The following is a 16,229-nucleotide window of genomic DNA, read 5'->3' as shown; positions in this document are numbered from 1 at the left end:
ACTTCATAAAGATCTTTCACCTCAGTGTCTGTGAGCTCCCTTTCACTCTTATTGGCTGTTGTGAGTCTGATAATCATGCTGCTCACCATGCTGGAAATGTCAAATTCAAAAGGAGTGGCATTACAGTCACTGTCAAAAGATTTAGTCTTAAGTACAATGCTTTTGATAATAGGATATCTCTACAACTAGTATTCAAATTTATGCAATAAACCACTAAAGCTAATGATCAAATATTCTACTAACTTCTTTACCCTGAAATAGATTAAATATTCAATAAAAATAATTTATAATTATTGATGACTGGAAAGTGAATTTTGGAAACAAAAAGGAAGAGATGATACTTAGAAAATATGGCCTGACTGATAGAAATGAAGTTGTAGATCACATGGTGCAATATTGCAAGACAAATGACTTTTTCATTGGAAATGCCTTTTTTTTCAAAATATAAATGGTGAGTGTACATATGGATCGCATCAGAATAAATAAAAAATCAAATTGACTATATTTGTGGAAAGATACAATAAACAAATATAATTTCATCAATAAAAACAATGGCAGGTGCCGACTATGGAACAGATTACCAATTGTACATGTGCGAGTTTAGGGAGAACTGGAAGAAAATAAAACAAGTCCACGAGAACCAAATTACAACTTCAACTGTATCACAACTGAATTTATGGAACAGCTTTGTTACATTGAACACTAATGACAGAGACATGATTATGTGTGTAATGCAATAAATAAAACCATACATAAAGAAAGCAAAAAGGCAACTCACATTAGGGTGGTTGTAAATCAGAATTCAAGGCGCGAAACTTTCTTCCCTATCCATTTGGGGGATAGTCCTTGTCTCTTCAGCTTCTATTCTTTGGCCCGTTTGGTGATATTCACATTGCGTGGTAGCTATCTTTCCCTACTTTTGCTTGCCTCTCTGTTTCCTTAGTTAATTCCCTCCTTTTATATGTAAAAAAGAGAGTGATTTATAACATAGCCTAGAATAATACAATTTCATTAACATAACAAAGAAAACCCTATTTTGGGAGGATCTTATTCAGTTTATAATAGGGATCCTTATGACCCATAAGTTAATTTCTCATTAACAAACTGCCAACCATAGAAAATATATGCACGTGCTCTCTGCATCAATATATCTCCAGACATGTTGTTTTTGTTTAGTGATATTACATCAGTTCAGTGTCATAGGAACAGTATAGACAGATAGATGATAGATCATATGGTGCAATATTGTAAGACAAAGAAGATAAATATCATATGTGTGTAAGTATGTGAGTATATATATATATATATATATAATCAGAATGGAACATGGCCCAGTGTTTCACCATCAAAATTGTTCTTATTCGAGCCCATTGTTGTCACCACTGTGTCAATCCATGTAGCCAGAGGGGCTTCCACTTTTTGCTGGCATGCTGTTTTACCAAGCACGTCCTTCTCCAGGGATAGGTGTATGTTATAATATATCAAAAGCACGTGAAGCAAAGTCTTACCATCTTCCCCTCCAAGGAGCACTCTGGCTGCATTTCCTCCAAGACACACCTTTGTGGTCTTTTGGCAGTCCATGAAACTTTCAATATTCATCACCGGCCTACATATTTGAAAGTTTATAGTTTAAGTAAGTTATTAAGTTTCTAATTATAAATAAGAATGGCTTCAGAAATAAACATGGAAAACTTTTCTTTAGTTCAAGTGAACTCTCCCAGGACAAAGTGAAGCCAGTCGCTTATCTTTATTTCTAATATTACGACTTTGACACGTAGAAAAACTTGACAACATATGATATTTTCTTAAAGGAGAAAACTTATGTAATATCCCAAGAAAAATATTAAAATTTGTATATACAGAATGATATATAAAGCATAATTGAATATACTTTATATCACTAAGTAATGAATTTTCCTCTTCCCATGGTGTTTTGGGTCTATAGATGCATTTTTAAATTTTGCACTTTTCAAATGTTTCACAATGTTCACTTTTATATCTCATAAAAAATCAAATATTTCTAATAAAAACAATGTTACTTATTTTTTCATAATGAGTGTGATATAATAAGATAGGAGGCTTCTAGCTTAGACTTAATTTTTAAAACTTGCCTGTCTTGAATTGCCATTTTTAGAAGTTTGTTTTGCTTCAATTATACCTTGTCTCAAATGATAATACAAGCAGGAGCTTCAATAAGACCTTAGACTGCAGCTTCAAATGGAGGAAATAGAGAGAAAACTGGAAGAGGAAATCGAGCTAGCTGAGAGCAAGAAAGCACAACCTACAAAAACATCTGATCCCCTGAGACATCTTGGTGCCAAAAAAAAGATAGTGAGTAAATATTTGAAAGAAAGCATCCTAGACATTCATGTTTTAAAATAACTTTCTTTGAAATAGTTGACAAATGAATTTCTTCACAAATTTAGTTTGTAAAAACTTTTACAGAATTAATATTTTCATAAGAATTTTAAAAATCTCTTTTTTTCATGAAATACAATCTATAAATTTAAATATACCATCTTTATTTTTGTTTGTTCAATGGTTCAAATAGTCTCTACTAGCATCCAGTATGTTTGCATTTTCTTTTCTTGCTTATAAGCATTGCTTCCTTCAGAATCATAGCCAGGAATTTCTATTTCTTCTTTACTGTTTTGTTGAAGAACCCTAAAATATCTCATTATATCTAGTGTATTCTTCCTGTTGGATTTTCTTTTTTTCCCCTTGCCTCAGCTAAGAGCAAGGAATAGGTAGGCACTGTTAGATAGCAAGATAGGGGGTTGTTCATCTTCATGCCTAGGGGCCCCTTCAAGAAGTTGGAAGCCAATAAAGGCTAAAGGCATGCGCAAATTCAAACCCTAGAACTAGGAAGGCAGTAACATGGGTGGACCCTAAACTAGGTCAGATGGGCTTAGTTCAGCCAATGGGCTCAACCAGTACATTCAACCATGCCTCCCAGCCAAAAGGCCCAAAAAGGCCAGAACAGGGAGACCACCCTGTCTTTCCTGCTGCTCCTCTGCCTTCCCCTTGGCCTTGCCATGGTCTCTTTCTCTCTCTCGCTGGGTTTGGGCCTTCTCATGTGTCTGTCTAGTTTCACAAGTTGCCCATATTTGTGACAGTAAAACCTGAAACTTCTTCTGTCCTTTATAAAGATCCACTGGGATCACAAACCAGGCATCAGGCTGAAATATTTCTCATGCGAAGCCAAGGACCAAGGTATTTCTCACCCAAGGAATCTAAGCAAAACCACAGAGGCATTATCTATCTTCTAAATGTCGAATTAATAAATACACATACTTAAACAGTATTTATATATTTATTCCTTCATAAACTTTGCCAGAGAGCCTGTTTATATTCTTTCTGAAAGTAGAACTTAACATTTATGACTGATTTTCAATGGATCTAATTTACTAGAGAAGGTTACCAAGAAGAAAAGGACTATGGTATTTGGGATGGATGAAGTTACTTATTCTAATAAACTAATTAATATGTATTTAGTCACCTAAAAACATCCTCTTGCACTGAATCATGGTAGATCACATAAAGTACTGTAATGTTTTAAATAGTTTTCAAATATAAATAGTTCTAATAGACTTGTCAACATTTTGAGCTAATAAAGCTAATCACAAAATGTCAGGTATTAATAAGTCCAGTTATGTGAGCTATAATGGGTAAATACATAGAGAAAAAAATGCATTAGTGGTTACCAGGAATAGGATCAAGGAAAAAAGAAACATTGTTCATCAGCGAATATTTCTTTATACCGCTGGGAAACTTAATAATGAAAACTGGTGATGCTTACACAGCATAATTAAATGTGATTAGTGTTACTGAATTGGACATATAAAAATGTTCAATTGGCAAGTAATAGGTTAGATATTGTTTAGGTTGAATTCTCTAGAGAAGCAAAAAGGTGATGTGTATTAAAGAGGGAATTTTATGTAAAAAATGACACACGTAGTTGTAGAAGTGGCTAAGTCCAGTCTGGTTCAACTCGGTGGGTCAGATATTCAACTAGGAACATTCCTGACTTCACACAGCCACTGAAGCTGATGAGCCAGAGCAGGAAGATGGGCCCGGAAAGAGAGCACAGAATGGCGCAGGATAAGGAAATGCATCCAAGTTCAGATATTATGATTGTGGCTTTTCCTGACTCCCGTAACTGTCAGAGCTGATGAACCAACAAGCAGTGGGAACAACTAGGCAGCAAGTGAGGCTCAGGGCTGGATCAAATGTAGCCCAGAGTGACAGGTGGTATGCAAGTCCACTGAAAGCTCCCAGGTTCTACAGGCAAGATGGGTTTATGAACTAAATGTAAAATCCAGACCCATATGAAGCAAAGAAAGCCCCTCCAGAGTCTGCTTACGCAGGAGTAAGGCCACACCCACAAGGTGACTGTGGCAGTTACTCAATCTTCTGTCAAATTGCGAATGGGTGGAATCTAACTTGTCAATCAGGTCATAGCCAATGAGTCCTCCTTGGACATGGCCTTTTCCTGAAAATTTGGGGAACTTCTGTATTCCTCCCTGCAGGCAGGAGACACTCTGTTCCGTTTTCCTGCTGACAAGCCACATGGAGCTACACTGATGAAGCCAGAGCCCTGTTACCGGAGGAGCCACGTGGAGACCCATATCAGCACTGAGATGCTTCTACCACCACTGGATCCACTAGTCTGTGATCATGCATCCAGCATCCTTGCATGGCTGCATGAGTCTAAAGAGGAACTTATGAGTTAGTATGGACATATGGGATAATATCGGATTTATGGATTTGATCTGGTCTTGCCTGGGATGTTTTTTACATATATAATTGCTCTAATGTATAATTGCATATGTGTAAGAGTGATCTTACACATAAAAGTGTCTCTGGATTTGTTTCTCTCTTTTACCCAAACCAAAACAATGGCCTAAGAAAGGTAGCTGCAGATCTCCCTAATCCTCTTACATCTGCTTTGCTATAATTGTTTATGTTATAGATGTTGCATCATGGAGATGTTTCAAGTGCCAAACTACTAGAATCCTGGCCCAGCCCAGCTGATGCAAAACTTAACTATCACTAGCACATACGAATTTTTTTAACAATTACAACAAAACAGATAAATTGCTTTGTAAGTGGAGGTATAAGAGATGTAGTAAATGATGACAGAAGTTAAATTTCCTATACAAACACACACAGGCACACATAATATATAAATTTATACAAAAAACTATATAATCATATAGTCATTCTTGGTATGTTTGGTAAATATCTCCCATTAGTAGTCAATTTAGTCTAAGTCTTTGTTTTTTTGTCCTTCCAGATACTTATGAAAAGAGAAACATGAAAAAAGATGCAAAACTACGACATAAAGTTAGCAAATTCACAAAGTGTGATGAATCATCACACATTCAACAATAGATCTCACCAAAATTGTTTTTAGCATCACATATTTTACATTCATTGGTCAATCTAGGAACAAAATAGTGACTGAACTATGGGCTCCCCATCTCATTCATCACAGCAGAACTACATCTTTCACATTACAAGAAAATTACAGAAAATAAAACTGCAATAAAACCAAAAAGCTGGAAACAAAGATGACACCCATGGCAACTTTAAAAAGAGGATCCTGAATACTTGCAGCCAAGCGCTCAAGTTGCAATTAATGTAGTACAAGAGTGATGTCTGACTTTGCCTGGTGTACTATCTGACTGAACCTTAAAAAAAGACCTATGGGAATGCATGGAAGATATGAACAAACCCACATAAAAATCTTTTGTATTTTCTTTTTATATAAAGTGTAGGTTTAGGGATACTTGAAAAGGTTATATTATTAACTTTAAACAATGGATTTTGTGTATGTATATGTATATTCTTTAATTCAGTAAATGTTTAACATTTCTGAATCTGAACCATCTCTGAAATGAATGGATGACTTAAATCAAGGTTAATACAATGTCATTCTTCCAAGGTGCTTATTCTTGGCTATAACCATTCCTCATCTGGAGATTTCTATTAAGTAGACATGTTCTAAAGTAACTGTTGGAATTAAAAACTTCTGATTACGTGTTTGTGTGTGTGTTGGTGAAAAGGTATTGAGGAGATGTATCATTAAGCACCTACCTAAATCATATAAAATATCCTAGCAATGTCCTCTAAACAAAGCTAGGATATATTCTGTGCAATTTGTACATTCCAATTATATTTAATATGTGGGTACATTAATCCAGAGGGGAATGGGAAAATATTAGTATTTATAATCATACTTTTGTTCCTGTTGTTCTCAGATGCTGCAGATGTATGTATGTCTTAAAGAAACCTCATGTTATAAAGAACAATTATTCCATAGGGTGTTCTAGGCTGTAATCTCCATGGGAGCCTGATCTTCCTTCGGTGTAGCCACTAACTGATTTTGAAGTGACAACCTTTTTATTTACAATTAGGTACTTAACTGTTGCATCACCAGACTTTCTTAACTTACTGCTTTTGAGTCAATTCTGACTCCTGGAAATTCCATGTCCTTTATCCTGACATTTTTATAAAACTGTATTACAACTATAGATAATATAATTTTTGAATTTAAAAATTTTTGTTCTGGTAGAGCATATGCAGTTTTTTTCCCAGATTGGAATTATGGTTAAGTTTTACCAATTGGCAAATATCTGATATTTCTTATAGCAGGTAAGATACAGAAAGATTTGTTTCCTTTCAAGAAGAAGATCATGGTCAACAACTTATATTAGTATTTGAAAACTTGATGTATAGTCACAAGTCAGTGACTATGCATTTATCACTGATTAAAATCCTGAAATTATTCTTTTTTAATATTTTCGTGGTTCAAACAGTTAAATTCCATGACTGCTAATCAAAGATTTGGTGGTTTGAATCTATCAACCAGTATCTCCAGAGAGAGACTTGGTGGTCTGGAAAAATAAGCCATTGGAAACTGTGGGGCATGCAGCAACACTCTGAGAAGTATGGGGTCGCCATGGATCAGGATTAACTTAATGTCAACTAGCAGATGTTTCCCAATTTGTAGTGTATATAATTCTACTAGGAAATTATTCTACCCTAAGGGAATCAAACCAAATATAAGCATTATCTGACAGAAAAAAATGGTGTGCGTTATAAAATACTTTGGTTATTAAATAACGCCATTACTGAAGATGGTGCTGATATTCACTTATTAAAATATAAAGCACTAAAGAAATGGAGTAGCCTTCTAGAATCAGATATATGATTCTTGTGGCTGGCAACATTCTTTCATAAAACATATATCTGAGAAACAAATGTCTTCAGGATACTTGGAACTATATGTTTATTAAAAATCGGTACAAGGAAAGAGCAAACCTTAGCAAGCATATGATATGTTACGAACAATATTATTTAAGGGAGAAAAAAACCTAAAGAGAAAACAAACTCTCAAATGTGTTTTGTTTTTATTTGATTAATAAAAACAAACATAAAAGTACCTAATTAATAAAATGAAATGTGTATTAGGAGGAGTCTATGTAGTAGGAAACGTCTACGTCACTGCTCTGTGCTCCTGAGTCAGCTCTCATGCATATTGACCTTCCATACGATGAAGGGAATGCTGCATGGTCCCTCACCTGCGACTTTACCAAGGGTGATCGTGACCTTTCCCAGGGAACCATTCAGAATATTGCTCAAAGAATGCTTCAGCACTGCAAGTCTAGATTGATTTTTTTCTTCAATTCTTTTCAACTTGATATATACCGAAGGTAAACTTCCCTTTTCGTCTTCTGTTTTCAGATCTTTTTGCATATCATTATCACTCTTTACTTTGTCTTTTCAAGATGTTTTCTGACGTTTTTTGTTCAGTTATGTTACTTCATTATTTCTTCCATTTGCTTTTGGTACTGTACTTTCTGGAGCAAGTTTCAGAACCTCTTCCAGTATCCACTGTGGTCTTCTTATTTCTTTGATCTCCTTTTGCACGATGGTCCTCGTGTCATTTGACATCACTTCTTTTAGGCCATTAGTGTTCAGAGATCCAGACATGCTTCTGAGATGGTCTTTAAACTCTGGATACATATATTCAAGGTTTTATTTTCCCCTTGGGGATTTTCATTTTCTTCAGCTTTAAGTTGAACTTGCATCTGAGTAATTGATGAATGATCCCAAGTGTTCTCTTGTATGGTGTATAATATTGAACTTTCTAGTCTCTTGCCATAGATATAATCAATTGATTCTTGTGTGTTCTATCTGGTGAGGTCTACATGAATAGTTACCGTTTTTTTATTTAAAAATGGTATTTACAATGAAGAAATGGTCTTGAAAAGTGCTATAATTCAATATTCAGTTTCATAACTGTCACCATTAGGACATATTTTCCAACTACTAAGTCTTTTTCCTCTTTGTTTCTAACTTTCTCATTCCAGTCATCAGTAATTATCAATGCATCTTGATTGCATGTTTGATTAATTTGACACCAAAAAGTTAATAGGGTTCTTCATTAGTGGTTGAATAAATGTGACAAAAAATTAATAGGGTTCTTCAATAGTGGTTGAATAAATGTGAATAACAGATGCATTCACTGATTTCCTAGTGGTATAAATATTATCTTATCACATGTAGCTTTGTACTCCACGACTTCAAACCCAAAATCAAATTCATTGCCATCCAGTTGATGTCGACTCATAGAGACCCTTAGGATAAGGTAGAACTGCCCCTGAGAGCTTCTGAGACTATAACTCTTTATGGCAGTAGACAGCCCTTTCTCCCAAGGAGAAGCTGGCAGTTTTGAACTGCTGACTTTGGTGATCACAGCCCAATATGTAAACACTATACCACCAGGGCTCCTCTAACAGATCTTAACATTTTATTTTTGATGACAAATGCAAGGTGATTTCTCTTGAATTTGCCATTTTCAGTATGGTGGTTGGATGATTTATGAATCCTAGACACTGCTGATTAGGAGTGAAATCAAACCTGTCAATCAAGTGGTAGATTAATGGCACCTCCTTGGGTATGGCCTTGTGTATGAGCATGAGGGACTCTGGGAACTGCCTCTTTCATTCTGCCACGTTGCCTTCCTTCTTACTAGGACCGCACTGGGACTCTGACTGCATCCTGATGCAGCCCAATGCAGACCGTCCAACCCTGAGAGCTGTGTCTTGCATATACAGAACTTGGGTCCAGGATTCTGCACTAACTAGCCTGTGATTGCTCTGGTCCCTACTTCACCTTTCTGTGCCATTGGCCAGCAGCTCTGTGAGTCTGAAGAAGGCCTGGCTAGCATCAGATGTGTGGACTTGAGTTGGCCTAGGCTGGGACTCCTACTGGCCATAATATAAAGTTTTTCTTGGGCATAGATGAGTGTCATTGGATTATTTTCTCTAGAAAACCCTGCCTAACACACTTAGTATAAGGAAACAATATGGTCATCCAATTCAAAATGGTCAATACTAGGGTATTTAAGTTCACTACAGCCTAGGACATCTACATTCCATTTCATTTTGTTACATGTCCCAGTTTCTAGATTAGTGTTTCATACATTCTACATTTCAGTCATTTAGAGATGTTTGCAGCATTTTTTTTTTCATTTTGAGGCAGACTCCAGCAGTAATCAAAGTTCCTAAAATCTTTGCTCCCTCTATGTCATTAAGGTTGACTCTGCTTTTTAAAAAAATACTTTTATTGGGGACTCATACAACTCTTATCACAATCCATACATACATCCATTGTGTCGAGCACTTTTGTATATTTTTCCCTCATAATTTTCAAAATATTTACTTTCTACTTAAGCCCCTGGTTTGCTCCTCATTTTCCCCTCCCTCTCCGCTCCCCCCCATGAACCCTAGATAATTTATAAATTATTATTATTTTGTCATATCTTACACCGTCCAACGTCTCCTTTCACCCACTTCTCCATTGTCCATCCCCCAGGAAGGAGGTTATATGTAGATCCTTGTAACGGGTTCCTCCTTTCTACCCCACCTTCTTCCAGTCTCCAGGTATCCCCACTCACACCACTGGTTCTGAAGGGATCATCTGTCCTGGATTCCCTGTGTTTCCCGTTCCTATCCGTGCCAGTGTACATCCTCCATTCCAGCCGGATTTGTAAGGTAGAATTGGGATCATGATAGTGCGGTGAAGGAAGCATTCAAGATCTAGAGGAAATTTATATGTTTCATCAATTCTGCTTTGAGAAGATAGTTCTTTCACTGTCATGTTTTGAGCACTTTTCATCCTGGGGTGCTGATTTGTATCATTATATTCATTGTTATGTATACGCTTTTCCCTAGACAATTTTAAAAGATTGATGGCCTTTTTCCCCCTAGAGTGTTCTATCTTTATTTATTTTTATTAAAAGATAATATTATTGGGGACTTTTATAGCTCTTATAACAACCCATACATCAATTGTATCATGCATATTTGGGCATATGTTGCCATCATTATTTTATAAATATTTACCTTCTATTGAGCCCTTAATATCAGCTCCTCTTTTTATCCCTGCCTGCACCCCCACCCTTGTAACCTCTTGATGAATTCTAAATTATTATTATTTTCATATCTTATCCTGACCGCTGTCTTCCTTCCCTATGGTTTCTGTGGTGGGTGGGGGATGGTGATTATGTTAGATCCTAGGGTGTTCTGAATCATGAATCTCCACTGATATTTGAAATACAGGTAGTCCTGCTTCCAGCACCTCCAGCAATATGTACGTCACTACAGCATGCTAAACTGAGAGATGTTTGGGAAGGAAAAATATGTAGCAAATGAGAAATGTTGAAGTAAAATCTACTAATAAGAATGAAAAAAATATATATATATCAAATGTTCAACATTGGAAGACATAATGTGAAACAAATTCTGAAATATATATTCAGATTTGAAGTGTACATGTGTTAAACTAGTTTATCATGAATTAGACTTTTATGGGTATCTCTTGCTGCCCACATATTATTCCTTCCTGTGGATTCTAGTTTAGAGTATGAAGTCTGGGGTCTTTGAGACGGAATCACTTTAATACCTCTGAGTTGGTCTTCTGATCCCTCAAATGCACTGTATAACTTAAATTTTTAAAAAATCCTACTCACCATGAGCCTTTTTCATGTATTGCATTGAGAACAGGGTGAGAAAGCCCTGCAGAATGAGCATGGCTCATTTCTATTCAGTATTTTGGTGAAGTGAAATCTCTGAAGGTGGTTCTTCCATCCATGTTTCTATAATTCCCACCAAATTCATGTGAGTTGTTGTGCAGATAGAGTGTGTGAAACACTAATAGAAAGGATTTGTGAATTCAGTTCCTCGGTCTTGGCGATTATAGAGCTATCTCAGACGCAGGAGTGGCTTAGGCTGAGACCAGAAGACCTACAGTTTTCAACCCAGAGAATCTGGAATAGTGCATAGGCGCTACACTGATAACAGAGACTTAGACAGAGACCTGAGACAGTGAGTGGGGGCAGCAGATGAGCGTCAGGGCCAGGGGAGGCAGAGGCTGAGGGATCATGGTGGGCACCAGCATGTTGGCCAGCTGTTGACTGAGGAGAAATGTTGCTGTGAAACAAGGTTTGTAATCTTACAGTTTTCTGATCTTAGTATCTGGTAGCCTAACTTCTTAATAAATCCCCGTAATTTTGCTGTGAGATCTTGGTGGCCATTGCATCACAAGTAGACTAGGGGGTAGGCCCCCACAAAAACCTAGAATTGCACTGGGTAGAGAAAGGCTTCCTGTCATACACATTTTTCCTGCTAGGAAGCGTGCAACAACTCGCCCTGAGTTAGTGCACCCCGTGGCGTTTCCTTGGAAAGGTCTCTCTGGTTACAGTGAATATTTTCATAAAAGCAATTTCACTTGACCTTCATTTTCTGTGATGGCTGATTTAAAAAACAAACAAACAGAGTGAGGCTGTGAAATTTTGTTTCATGCCTTGGATAAATGCCGCAGAAGCTGTTGTGATGTTGAACACAGCTTGCAAGGGGAGCACGATGGGAAAACTCAAGTGCACAAGTGTTTTTCTTGTTTCAAAAAGGTAACATGTCGATTGATGACAAACCTTCTTCTAGACATCCATCAACTTCCTGAACGGATGAAAATGTCAACTCATAGTGCATTTGGAGTTCATTCCACCAGGTCATACTCTTAATCAAGCTTTCTATTTAGAGATTCAGAAAAGATTTCATAACAGCGTGAGCCAAAAAAGGCCTGATTTGTGGCAGACAGGGGACAGTTTTTGCCACTCTGACAATGCACCTGCTCGTGCAGCCTCTCAGTGCACCAATTTTGGGCAAAACCCAGCAGGCCTCTTTAGCCCACGCACCTTGCGCCTGGCGCCCTCGTTTTGTTTCCAAGAATACAGAGGGCCATAAAAGGGCAGAGCTTCGAGGACACTGAAGAGGTGAAGCAAAAAGTAAGGGGAGCGCTGTCAGTCATCAAACAGATGAGTTGGGAAAATGTTTCCAAGAATGGAATAGGAGATTTGACAAATATATTAAGTATAGTGAAGAGTACTTTGAAGGTGAGGAGGTGGTTTTTAAAAACAAATGTAAATACATAGCTTTGAAGGAAAAAGAGTGTGTGTGCTTTTTGATGCATGCTCTACAATCTAGTAAGACTGATTCAACTTATTAATGTTTTATTTAGAATTTAGAAAACTCTGTAACACCTCCAACACCCAACTCCCAGGTCTGCAAAGACGGTGAGATCGATGGACACACTCTGTGTCAGTCATTAGTGCTCCTCCTCTCCTCAGCCTAGGTTTGCTCTCTCAAGACTCAGTCCACTCAGAATACAGAAACCAAGGGGTTTTCACAGCAAATGTTTAAACTATCCATTAGCTGTAACAGTAGTTAGCTATGATCAGTAAAGAAAATTCTAGGCTGAGGAAGACCACCCGAAGAGTGACCAACCTGAAATTATACATCTGCTATTCAATCACTTCATATTATTGACAGGGACAACTTGCCCAAAAGTAAACATATCTGCTAGTTAAGAATATACTTTATTTTGTTTATGAGCACAATAAATTGTTATCAAAGCATAGTTCTATTGTAAGATATGGTAATTGTGTTACATAACCACATGGTCTGTGATGTTGCCTTATCACAAAACTGCTCTCACGATACTTTCTGAGAATAGTCTCAACATGCAGCAAAGTTGCTTACCAAAATTGGAAATGCCACTTAAAAAATATTTTTGTTAAAAACCTAGTGAGGATAAAATTCGACAGAAATCATTCATTCATTCATTCATTACATCAGCGCGTTAAGCTCTCCAGGTAAAACAATGATAAATGATGTTGACATGATTCTTATTCTCATGCATCACTCTTGCATGGAAAGAAAACCAATTTACGTTCCTGGGTGACAAGTGAGGGGCAGACAAATTCTGAGGTCAGGGATTCTAGTGGGTTGTATACATTACTGGTGTTTCTACCTTCAAGATTTGGTCTCTCTGTCTCTGCCTCTGTCTTTGTCCCTCTTAAACACATCTTTCCTTTACCTCAAGTCGAGCCTATACATACTTGTGGTGAATGCAGATAAACACTAATAAAATACATCTGGAGGTCATTTTATTCAGCTTGTTGAATATGCATTGCCAAAACTCAGGTACCATATAGAATAAAATATAATATATTTGATATATGGCCTTTCAAATTCAAGGTATCCCAAAGCACTTTACAGAGCAATGACTTAGATAATGTAGTGCAGTGATTGTGTTGGCAAACTTGACAGTCATTACAAATTCAGCAATAGATCACACTATAGCCTTGAACATTATAAGCTGTTTGAGTGAGAGAAGCAAAGTTAGCTAAAATTTTAGGAATTATACCCTTATAGAATTTTTAAATGACTTCCTGTGTTGCTGTTTTCCCAAAGTCTGATTTACTTAAATAAAAAAAATTTTTATTCATAACACATATTCATGCAATAATTTAATTAAATCACATAGTGAAGACAGGATAACCTGATAATTGCAAATGAGAAAGTAGCTCAAGTTTTACAGACCTAAGTCTATTTCTGTAGACAAAACTGGGTGAATCTTTGGAGGAATATCAAGAACTGAAGAAAAGACTGTGAATTAAAATAATTTATTTGGTTGATGCTGGTGATACCTAGTTGTAAGAATTTCTTATATTTTATTTTAATCGCAATAAAACGCCTGCAATATATATATATATATATATATATATATATATATATATATATATATATATATATATATATAAATAAAATATTGTTATCACATTACTGGTGAAGAAGCAGGCACAAAGAGATTAGGAACTCACTAGGTCACATGGCTAATAGGCAGAAAACTAGGATTTACATCCAGCTCCATTTCACTCCTAATATGCGGTCCTTCCTCTACATCAAGCAGTCTATAAAGTGCAAAAACCACACATATGCTGTTTATGTTTCATTCAAAACTGAAACTGGATAGAAATTTGATAGCAATGCAAATATATCTCAGCTAAGATTATACCTCCAATTTAAAGCATAAAACACTAATGACGAGGATGCTACACTAGTAAATTAAACTATCTTAAACCTCAAAAACCATTTTAGAGACTCCCAAAGGCCAAATGTAGTGTCTCTGACTACATGTGACAAAAACATGACTCGATCTAACTGGACCCTCATCAATGTGGGAGCAGTGACAAGGTCTTAGTTATCATGCTTTGTTTATCATTTGGTCATGAAAATATAATTATATGTTTAAGATATTTATTCATTACCTGTCAGGCAATGACTAAGAATGATGGTAATATACATGTGAGCTTAAAATAGCTTCTGTTCCAAAGGAACATATTCGAATCCATTTGTACCTAAATTTTAAAATGTAATAATGAATATGATAAAAGACAAAGAAGTGCAATGAGAGTACAAAGGAGGGGCTGTTCCCAGAAGAGATCTCAGGAAAGGCTATATTTAATACATAGTTAGAAATTACATTAACTGGCCAAGTTCCCAAGTACGGCATGGACAAATCTCAATGCGTTAGGTCATCTTTCCCTCCAAACACCCTTCCTTCATTCTGTCCCTCGTCTTGATTGATAGTGTCATCATAATCCTCACCAGCCACAGACTGGGCACATGAGCAACTCCAAGATCAGGCAAAACCTTGTAAAGCAGTTTTTCATGGCCGTGCTTAGGCTCCAATGTAAACCTTGTCCATGGAGCTCCTTTTGGACCCATTTTGAATGTGTTCTAAATTATTAGTATTCTCTGCTTTCTCAGATAAGTAAGGACTTTTTCTGTTTTATATGGCCATTGTTGCTGGGTCCTTTCGGGTTTTGTTGTTGTTGTTCTTGTTTTGTGTGTTTTCTTTATAGAAAAGCTAAGGGGGTCGACTGATATAGTAGTTGGGTTAGTGAATGCCTGGGGGCATGGAAGGGTTGGGATGGATGGAGGAAATAGAAGTGAAGCCCAGTGGATACAAGAAGGAAGAAAAAGTTCCAAAGGTAATTGTGGTGATGATTGCACAAGCTTTTTTGATATGATTGAACTATTGAATTATGTGATGTTTTAATTATAGCTCAATAAAACCATTTATTTAAAAAATAAAATAAGGGAACAAAATCATAAACCGATATTCCCATTTTATAGTCAGTAACAAAAGAGTATCATCATATTCACGTTTTTAAGCAAGAATTATACCCTTTCCATTCCATTACTACTTTGTCCAGCATAGCTCACCTAACATTGAATCCTGTCAATTTTAGCTGCTAAATTTGTATTTTTCACAATGATGTTACCATAATGCCACTATTTTTGTGATATTCGAGCACTCTCTATATCTAACACAAATGACCGCAAGTCTATTTCTATCTGCACTTATCACATTCCAATCATCTTTCCTTCGTAGCTTAAGTTACCTTTCATAATTTTATTATTATTATTATTTCTAGTATATTTTCTAAACTTTTTGACACACAATCTACATATCATGTTTAAAATCCCACTTTAGCCTATAACTTAAAGTTCAACTTTATTCATTTTTATCTTTGGCCTATTTTTTATAACAACTAATTATTTCTCTAGCATCATTTCACCACTTCCCACTTTCCAGCTAAGCTCTATTCACGTAAGTATTTGAAATGTTGAGAACATTTTCTGCTTCCTATCATCAAGACTGAGGATCACATGTTCTTTGTTTGAATCTTCCCACAACACAGACGTATGTTTCAGTTTGCATACAATTACTCCAACCATTTCACCCACAGGTTGCTTTACGTACTTTCACTGCATCTTTGATTGTGAATTTCTCTGTGTGCCTCTCTACAC

Source organism: Tenrec ecaudatus, chromosome 6 (genome assembly GCF_050624435.1).
Source record: "Tenrec ecaudatus isolate mTenEca1 chromosome 6, mTenEca1.hap1, whole genome shotgun sequence".
Lineage (NCBI taxonomy): Eukaryota > Metazoa > Chordata > Mammalia > Afrosoricida > Tenrecidae > Tenrec > Tenrec ecaudatus.
Note: the sequence above shows the minus strand (reverse complement) of the source record.